The sequence below is a fragment of the Cherax quadricarinatus genome, chromosome 5 (assembly GCF_038502225.1).
Source record: "Cherax quadricarinatus isolate ZL_2023a chromosome 5, ASM3850222v1, whole genome shotgun sequence".
Classification (NCBI taxonomy): domain Eukaryota; kingdom Metazoa; phylum Arthropoda; class Malacostraca; order Decapoda; family Parastacidae; genus Cherax; species Cherax quadricarinatus.
In genome coordinates, this window is record NC_091296.1 from 14,263,758 (window position 1) to 14,273,757 (window position 10,000).

General features: G+C 42.6%; 2 protein-coding genes across 5 annotated transcripts in view; both read right to left on the reverse strand.

The window, feature by feature from the left end:
- The window catches only part of mbt (serine/threonine-protein kinase PAK mbt), a 558,896-nt gene that overhangs the window by 202,932 nt on the left and 345,964 nt on the right, over nucleotides 1-10,000 (reverse strand). The gene's annotated exons all lie outside the window — the stretch shown is intronic.
- The window catches only part of LOC128684685 (uncharacterized), a 32,017-nt gene that overhangs the window by 11,974 nt on the left and 10,043 nt on the right, over nucleotides 1-10,000 (reverse strand). The window lies entirely within an intron of this gene.

A 10,000-nucleotide genomic window follows, 5' to 3' on the forward strand; every position in this document is an offset into this window, starting at 1 on the left:
TACTGCCAAGTGACTGTAAAACGGAAATTCGTATTTGTTTTACATGATGGTAGGATTGCTGGTGTCTTTTTTATTTATTATTAAATATTCGCCGGTATTCTCCCGGCCCGGGCCTTTTCCATGTGATGGCCCGGCCTTGGCTCCCTCTTTAGGGAGTGTCTGAGACCTAAGTCTCCCATGGGAGGAGGCACAAGTACCTCCTCATCTTTGGGACCAACTGTCCCCAGGCCTAGCCACAAGCTAGGCCTCTCTGGTCTGCCATCCCCGCCCCAAGGGGGTAAATGGGAATGACAGTCTTATGAGCTAAAGGCTCGGGCTCAGGCACCTACCCTACCCTAGAAGGGTTAGGCATGGTGTCGATCGCTGGTGTCTTTTTTCTGTCTCATAAACATGCAAGATTTCAGGTACGTCTTGCTACTTATACTTACACTTAGGTCATACTACACATGCATGTACACGTTTGTGTATACACACTCATCTGAGTTTTCTTTGATTTTATCTCAGTAGTTCTTGTTCTTATTGCTTTTTCTTTCATATCCATGGGAAAGTGAAATAAGAATATTTCCTCCGTAAGCCATGCGTGTTGTAAAACTCAACTAAAATGCCGGGAACAATGGGCTAGTAACCCCTTTTCCCTTATACCTCACTAAAAAGAAAAAGAAGAAAACCGTCAAAGTGGGAAGTTTGAATGTGCGTGGATGTTGTGCAAATGATAAGAAAAACATGATCGTGGATGTTATGAATGAAAAGAAGCTGGATGTTCTGGCTTTAAGTAAAATAGAGCTGAAGGGGGTGGGAGAGTTTCAGTGGGGGGAAATAAATGGGATGTGAAAGAGTACTTGTGGTTGGGGATCTCAATGCTAAAGTCGGTAAAAACGATGTAGAGGGAGTAGTAGGTAAATTTGGGATGCCAGGGGTAAATGAAAATGGGGAGCCTTTAATTGAGCTATGTGTAGAAAGAGGTTTGGTAATAAGTAATTCATATTTTATGAAAAAGAGGATAAATAAGTATACAAGGTATGATATAGCACGTAATGAAAGTAGTTTGTTAGATTATGTATTGGTGGATAAAAGGTTGATGGGTAGGCTCCAGGATGTACATGTTTATAGAGGGGCAACTGATATATCGGATCATTATTTAGTTGTAGCTACAGTTAAAGTAAGAGGTAGATGGGACAAGAGGAAAATGGCAAAGGTAAGTAAGAAAGAGGCGAAGTTTATAAACTAAGGGAGGAGGAAGTTAGGATGAGACATAAGCAACTATTGGCAGAAAGGTGGGCTAGTACAAGTATGAGCAGTGAGGGGGTTGAAGAGGGTTGGAATAGTTTTAAAAATGCAGTATTAGAATGTGGGGCAGAAGTTTGTGGTTATAGGAGGGTGGGGGCAGGAGGAAAGAGGAGTTATTGGTGGAATGATGAAATAAAAGGTGTGATAAGAGAGAAAAAGGTAGCTTATGAGAGTTTTTTACAAAGAAGTGATATAAGAAGGGCAGAGTATTCGGAGAGTAAAAGAAAAGTGAAGAGAGTGGTGAGAGAGTGCAAAAGGAGAGCAGATGATAGAGTGGGAGAGGCACTGTCAAGAAATTTTAATGAAAATATGAAAAAATTTTGGAGTGAGATAAATAAGTTAAGAAAGCCTAGGGAACGAATGGATTTGTCAGTTAAAAACAGAGTAGGGGAGTAGTAGATGGGGAGCTGGAGGTATTGGGTAGACGGCGAGAATATTTTGAGGAACTTATAAATGTCGATGAAGAAAGAGAGACAGTAATTTCATGCACTGGCCAGGGAGGTATAACATCTTTTAGGAGTGAAGAAGAGCAGGATGTGAGTGTGGGGGAGGTGCGTGAAGCATTACGTAGAATGAAAGGGGGTAAAGCAGCTGGAACTGACTGGATCATGACAGAAATATTAAAGGCAGGGGGGAAGGGGATATAGTCTTGAATGGTTGGTATTTTTGTTCAATAAATGTATGAAACAGGGGAAGGTGCCTAGGGATTGGCCAAGAGCGTGTATAGTTCCTTTATATAAAGGGAAGGGGAACAAAAGAGATTGTAAAAACTGAAGGGGAATAAGTTTACTGAGTATACCAGGTAGTGTATGGTAGGGTTATTACTGAAAGAATTAGAGGTGAGACAGAATGTAGGATTGCAGACGAGCAATGAGGCTTTAGAATGGGTAGGGGATGTGTAGATCAGGTGTTTGCATTGAAGCATATGTGTGAACAGTATTTAGATAAAGGTAGAGAAGTTTTCATTGCATTTACGGATTTAGAAAAGGCATATAATAGAGTGGATAGGGGAGCAATGTGGCAGATGCTGCAAGTGTATGGAATAGGTAGTAAGTTACTAAATGGTGTAAAGAGTTTTTATGAGGATAATGAAGCTTAGGTTAGGGAGTATAGGAGAGTGGGAGATTACTTCCCAGTAAAAGTAGGCCTTAAAGAGGGAAGTGTAATGTCACCATGGTTGTTTAACATACTTATAGATGATGTTGTAAAAGAAGTAAATGCTAGAGTGTTGGGGAGAGGGGAAGGATTAGATTATGGGGAATCAAATATAAAATGGGAATTGACACAGTTACTTTTTGCTGATGATACTGTGCTTTTGGGAGATTCTAAAGAAAAATTGCAAAGGTTAGTTGACGAGTTTGGGAGTGTGTGTAAAGGTAGAAAGTTGAAAGTGAACATAGATAAGAGTAAGGTAATGGGGGTATTGAACGATTGAGATAAAGAAAAACTGGATATCACATTGGAGGAAGGGAGTATGGAAGAAATGAATGTTTTCAGATATTTAGGAGTTGACTTCTCAGCCGATGGGTTTATGAAGGATGAGGTTAACCATAGAACTGATGAAGGAAAAAAGTGAATGGTGCGTTGAGGTATCTATGAAGACAGAAAACATTATCCATGGGGGCAAAGAAGGGAATGTACAAGAGTATAGTGGTACCAACACTCTTATATGGGTGTGAAGCATGGGTTGTAAATGCTGCAGCGAGGAGACGGCTGGAGGCAGTGGAGATGTCCTGTCTCAGGGCAATGTGTAGTGTAAATATTGTGCAGAGTATTCGTAGTATGGAAATTAGCAGGTGTGGAGTTACTAAAAGTATTAGTCAGAGGGCCGAAGGGGGGCTGTTGAGGTGGTTTGGTCCTTTAGAGAGAATGGAACAAAGAATGACTTGGACAGCACATAAATCAGTAGGGGAAGGAAGGCGGGGTAGGGGGTCATCCTCGGAAAGGTTGGAGAGAGGGGGTAAAGAGGTTTTGTGGGCGAAGGGCTTGGACTTCCAGCAAGCGTGCATGAGCATGTTGGATAGGAGTGAATGGAGACGAATGTTTTTTATGACCCGATGAGCTGTTGGAATGTGAGCAGGGTAATATTTTGTGAAGGGATTCAGGAAAACCAGTTAGCCTGGGAAGCACAATGCCTGCACTTTAAAGGAGGGGTCTGGGATATTAGCAATTTGGAGGGACTTCTAAACTGTCATATCTGAGTGCCCCTGCAAAGACAGTGATTATGCATGAGTGATGGTGAAAGTGTTGAATGATGAAAGTTTTTTCTTTTCTTTTTGGGTTTTTCTTTCTTTTTGGGTCTCCCTGCCTCGGTGGGAAACGGCCGACGTGTTAAAAATGTTATAGGTCCAACTTTATGTGAGTGTGATGTTGAGTGAGTGGGCATCGAAGGAGGTACAGTGCTGTGACCCATTGTGCCTAAAGTCCCACCTAGCTTTGAGGAGGTGCAACTAACATCAGTGAGTTCCATTTTAGTTGTACCTGGCTCATGTTATATGCATGTAAGAATTAAGGTTAATACCTGTGAAACTTATGAATATAATTTCTCACAATAGTTGTATAAAAAGTTATAATGTTATGATTTTAACTTCTCATACATATGTGCACGAAATATTAACTACTTCGTATTTTTTTTAAAGATCTTTTGTTTGTTCTCTTTTTTTTCAGAATATTTTCTGTAATAAATATTGACGGCAGTCGATTACTTTTTTAAATATTTTAAACATAATTGTGTTGATTTTTAGCTTAATTTCTTTATGTTCCAAAAGTTTTATAATTTAGATACTGTTATCGGATTATAATGGATAATACAGCGGAACTTCGGTGTTGGAACGAACTGGACCTCGAACGAACCGGAGTCTGAACAGTTTTGTTAAGAATAAATTGACTGGGTCTTTGAACATTTTTCCCGAGTCTGAATACGCTGATTTATTTAATATTCAATTCTAAAAATCTTTACACAAAAGCCCTGTTTCAGAAGTACACTGAAGTGAGCTCTGACATGACCTAACTCTAAGAGACTTTTGGAAGAGTCAGTTCAACATCCTCCAGTGTGTGAGGCTGATAATTAAAGCCTGGGAAATACTGTTTCAGACATCGAACTTTTTTACAGTTCAAACACCACTTAGGAACCAACAAAGTTCAAACACCGGGGTTCCACTTTATTACAAAATATACACACACACAGCTTATCAAAAACTAACGGTATTTTGAGGACTGGTGAGAGGAGACAGACGAGAACAAGAGACTACATAATAGAAACACTTCAGTCTGGAGGTCCCAAAGTGGTAATTGCAGTGACGTATAACCCATCACAGAATAGCAGGAAACCAAGGCAAGAATAGGATAAGATTTCGTTTGGATTTTTATCCCCGGAGGGTTAGCCACCCAGGATAACCTAAGAAAGTCAGTGGGTCATCGAGGACTGACTGACTTATTTCCATTGGGGTCTTCAATCTTGTCCCCCAGGATGTGACCCACACCAGTCAACTAACACCCAGGTACCTATTTGTTGCTAGGTGAACAGGACAACAGGTGTAAGGAAACACGTCGAAATGTTTCTACCCTGCCGGGAATCGATCCCGGGCCCTCGTTGTGTGAAGCAAAAGCTTTGCCAGCCAGGCCACGGGGTTGCCATCCAGACCACGGATGTAACAGAGCGATGGTTAACACACTGGCTGAAGTGGCCAGAAGGGCTCATGCGAGCAGGGCAAAGCTACTGATTATGGGTGACTTCAATCACAAAGAAATTGACCGGAAAAACTTGGAGCCACATGGTGGCCCAAAAACGTGGAGGGCTAAGATGATGGAGGTGGTAATGGAGAACCTCATGTACCAACACATAAAGGACATTACCAGACAGAGAGGAGAGGACGAGCCAGCATGACTGAACCTAGTATTCACCTTGAGTAGTACAGATATTGAGGACATCACATACAAAAGACCCCTCTCGGCCAGTGGCCATGTGGTTCTGAACTTCGAATACGTAGTAGAATTACAAATGGAGAGAGAAACAGAAAGGGCAGGACAAACGAAGAAAAACTACATGACAGGGGACTACACAGGCATGAGGAATTTCCTGCATGAGGTTCAGTGGGACAGAGAACTGGCAGGGAGATCAGTAAATGAGATGATGGAATATGTGACAACAATATGCATGGAAGCAGAGGAGAGGTTTGTGCCCATGGGAAATAGAAAAAACGAGAAGGCCAGAATGAGCCCTTGGTTCACCCAATAATAATAATTATATCTTCATTTCTACAAGTACATATATAAGGTATACAGGTCGAGCCGACATCAATAACATTCTTCTACAGATAAAGCCCCTTGTTATGCAGAGCATTTCGGGCAAACTAGGTCAGTTATGTCCCAGGATGCATCCCACACCAGTCGACTAACACCCAGGTGCCCATTATTACTGATGTTTCCACCCTCGCTGGGAAATGAACCCAGCACTCACCAAGTGAAGCGAGAGCTTTTGCCACCAGGCCATGGGCCTGGTGTAAAGAGGCCAAAACCAAATGTGCAAGAGAATGGAAGAAGTATAGAAGGCAACGGATTCAGGAGAATAAGGAGAGCAGTTGAAGAACCAGAAATGAATATACTCAGGTAAGAAGGGAGGCCCAGCGACAATAAGAAAATGACATAGCAGCAAAAGCCAAGTCCGACCCGAGGCTGTTGTACAGTCACTTCAGGAGGAGAACAATAGTCAAGGACCAGGTAATCAGGCTGAGGAAGGGAAGGGAGATCATAAGAATCAACCGAGAAGTATGCGAGGAGCTCAACATGAGATTCAAAGACATATTCACAGAGGAGACAGAAGGGGCTGCAGAAAGATGGAGAAGTGCAGCACACCAACAAGTGCTAGACACAATACATACAACCGAGAAGGAGGTGAAGAGGCTGCTAAGCGAGCTAGATACTTCAAAGGTGATGGGGCTGGATAACATTTCTCCATGGGTCCTGAGAGAAGGAGCAGAAGTGCTATGTGTACCACTAGTAACAATCTTCAACACATCTATCGAAAAAAGGGTGACTACCTGAGGTATGGAAGACGGCAAATGTTGTCCCATATTTTAAAAAAAGAGACAGACACGCAGCATTAAACTACAGACCAGTGTCACTGGCATGTACAGTATACAAAGTCATGTAGAAGATTATCAGGAGAAGAGTGGTGGAGCACCTAAAAGGAATGAGCTTATCAATGACAACCAGCACGGATTCAGGAACAGGAAATCCTGTGTCACAAACCTACTGGAGTTCTATGACAAGGAAACAGCAGTAAGACAAAAGAGAGAGAGAGAGAGAGAGAGAGAGAGAGAGAGAGAGAGAGAGAGAGGTGGGTAGACTATATTTTCTTGGACTGTAAGGAGGCTTTTGACACAGTTCCACACAAGAGAGTGCATAAGCTGAAGGACCAGGTATGTATAACATGAAAGGCACTGCAGTGATCAGAGAATATCTGATGGGAAGACATCAGCGAATCATGGTAAGTGACGAGGTGTCAGAAAGGGGGTTCCACAGGGTCAGTCCTAAGACCAGTGCTGTTTCTGGTATATGTGAATGTGTCCCTGTTTACAGACGATGTGAAGTTAATGAAGAGAATTCAATCGAAGGAAGACCAGGCAGGACTACAAAGAGATCTGGACAGGCTGCATTCCTGGTCCAGAAACTGGCTTCTGAAGTTTAACCCCACCAAGTGCAAAGTCATGAAGATAGGGGAAGGACAAAGAAGACCGCAGACAGAGTACAGTCTAGGGGGCCAAAGACTACAAACCTCACTCAAGGAAAAGGATCTTGAGGTGAATATAATACCGAGCACGTCTCCTGAGGTGCAAATCAACCAAATAACTGCTGCAGCATATGGGTGCCTAGCAAACCTAAGAACAGCATTCCGACATCTCACTAAGGCATCATTCAGGACCCTGTACACCGTGTACGTCAGGCCCATATTGGAGTATGCAGCACCAGTCTGGGACCCATACCTGCCCAAGCACATCAGGAAATTAGAAAAAGTTGAAAGGTTTGCAACGAGACTAGTCCTGGAGCTAAGGGGCATGTCTTATGAGGAGAAGTTATGGGAAATCGACCTGACGACACTGGAGGGGAGGAGATAGGGAGAATACGATAACGACATAAAATACTGGAGGAGTGATGTTAATGTTGCAGTTTTTTAAAATAGTTTAAGCAATCTTCTGGCAAGACAGTGACAGAGTGAATGATTAATAAAGTTTTTCTTTTTCTGGCCAACCTGCCTTTGTGGGAAACGGCCAATATGTTAGTAAAAAAATATAAAATACTGAGAGGAATCGACAAGGTAGACAGAGACAGGATGTTCCAGAGATGGGACACAGCAACAAGGGGTCACAATTGGAACTTGAAGACTCAGATGAGCCACAGAGATGTTAGGAAGGATTTCTTCAGTCATAGAATTGTCAGGAAGTAAAGCCCCGTGGTTCGATTCCCGGTGAGGGTAGAAACATTGTGCGTGTTTCCTTACAACTGGTGTCCTTACACAAGTTGCTCACCCATCTGTAAAATGGGTACTTGGGTGTTAGTCGACTGGTGTGGGTCGCATCCTGGAACAAAACTGACCTAATTTGCCCGAAACGCTCTGCATAACAATCGGCTTTCTATATGGTAATATATCATTGATGTCAGCTAGGCCTGTATACCTTGTATATGTACTTGTAGAAATAAAGATATTATTATAATAATAGTCTAAGAAGTGATATAGTGGAGGCAGGATAGATAAAACACCTAAATTACTGGGAGCGCTTGAGGTTCCTAAACCTGCATTCCATGGAACGCAGGCGGGAGAGATACATGATTATATACACCTGGAAAATCCTAGAGGGACTAGTACCGAACTTGCACACGAAAATCACTCACTCCAAACCAACAGATACAGATACTAATGCCGGAAAAAAAAATCCCCCCCCCAGTACCAACAATACCACCAGTCCGATGACATTCTTCTTTGCAAATATACAGGGTCTAAAGCCAGCAACAAACAACAAAATACCTTTCATCCATGGACTGCTTGCAGAGGCAAAGGCAATGTTCGCGGCTTTCACTGAGACCCACATAAAGGATCACTTGGACAACGAAATATGGATCCCAGGTTACAACCTATACAGATGTGACAGAGTGAACAGGAAAAAGGGGGGGGAGTTGGCCTGTACATTGCAGAGTCACTTGTTTGCACAGAACTGCTAAATGCCTCAAATGATGTAGTGGAAGTTTTAGCAGTAAAGGTCGAGAACCAAAACCTAGTCATTGTGGTAGTCTACAAGCCTCCGGATGCAACATCCCAGCAATTCCAGGAACAGCTGTTAAAAATTGACCACTGTCTGGAAAATCTTCCCGCTCCTGCACCCAACATCTTGCTCCTGAGGGATTTCAACTTAAGGCACCTAAAATGGAGGAATATAGCAAATAATATTGTTGCAGTAATAACACCAGTAGGCAGCTCTGATGAAAACTCACACTCACACGAGCTTTTAAATCTCTGCACAAAATTCAATTTAAACCAGCAAATAATAGAGCCTACTAGACTGGAGAATACACTAGACCTCATCTTCACTAACAATGATGATCTGATAAGAAATGTCACCATATCAAAAACAATATACTCAGATCACAACATAATTGAGGTTCAAACATGTATGCGTGGAGCCCCAGACAGACATAATGAGACTAGTCACGAGGGAGCATTCACCAAATTCAACTTCAATAACAAAAACATAAAGTGGGACCAAGTAAACCAAGTCCTAACCGATAAAAGCTGGGAAGATATACTAAGCAACACAGACCCCAACGTATGCCTAGAACAGATTAACTTGGTGGCACTCGATGTATGCACAAGGCTTATTCCTTTAAGAAAAAGGAGGAGTAGATGTAAAATAGAAAGAGACAGGCGCTCCCTTTACAGGCGACGGAAAAGAATAACAGAGCGGCTAAAAGAGGTCAATATTTCTGAAATGCGTAGGGAGACACTGCTCAGAGAAATAGCAAGCATCGAACTCAAGCTAAAGGAATCTTATAGGAGTCAGGAATCGCGGGAAGAACTAAAAGCCATAAATAAAATCGAAAGAAACCCAAAGTATTTCTTCTCCTATGCCAAATCAAAGTCGAGAACAACATCCAGTATTGGGCCCCTACTTAAACAAGATGGGTCCTACACAGATGACAGCAAGGAAATGAGTGAGCTACTCAAGTCCCAATATGACTCAGTTTTTAGCAAGCAGCTAACCAGACTGAGAGTCGAAGATCAAAATGAATTTTTTATGAGAGAGCCACAAAATTTGGTTAACACAAGCCTATCCGATGTTATCCTGACGCCAAATGACTTCGAACAGGCGATAAATGACATGCCCATGCACTCTGCCCCAGGGCCAGACTCATGGAACTCCGTGTTCATCAAGAACTGCAAGAAGCCCCTATCACGAGCCTTTACCATCCTATGGAGAGGGAGCATGGACACGGGGGTCGTCCCACAGTTACTAAAAACAGCAGACATAGCCCCACTCCACAAAGGGGGCAGTAAAGCAACAGCAAAGAACTACAGACCGATAGCACTAACATCCCATATCATAAAAATCTTTGAAAGGGTCCTAAGAAGCAAGATCACCACCCATCTAGAAACCCATCAGTTACACAACCCAGGGCAACATGGGTTTAGAACAGGTCGCTCCTGTCTGTCTCAACTATT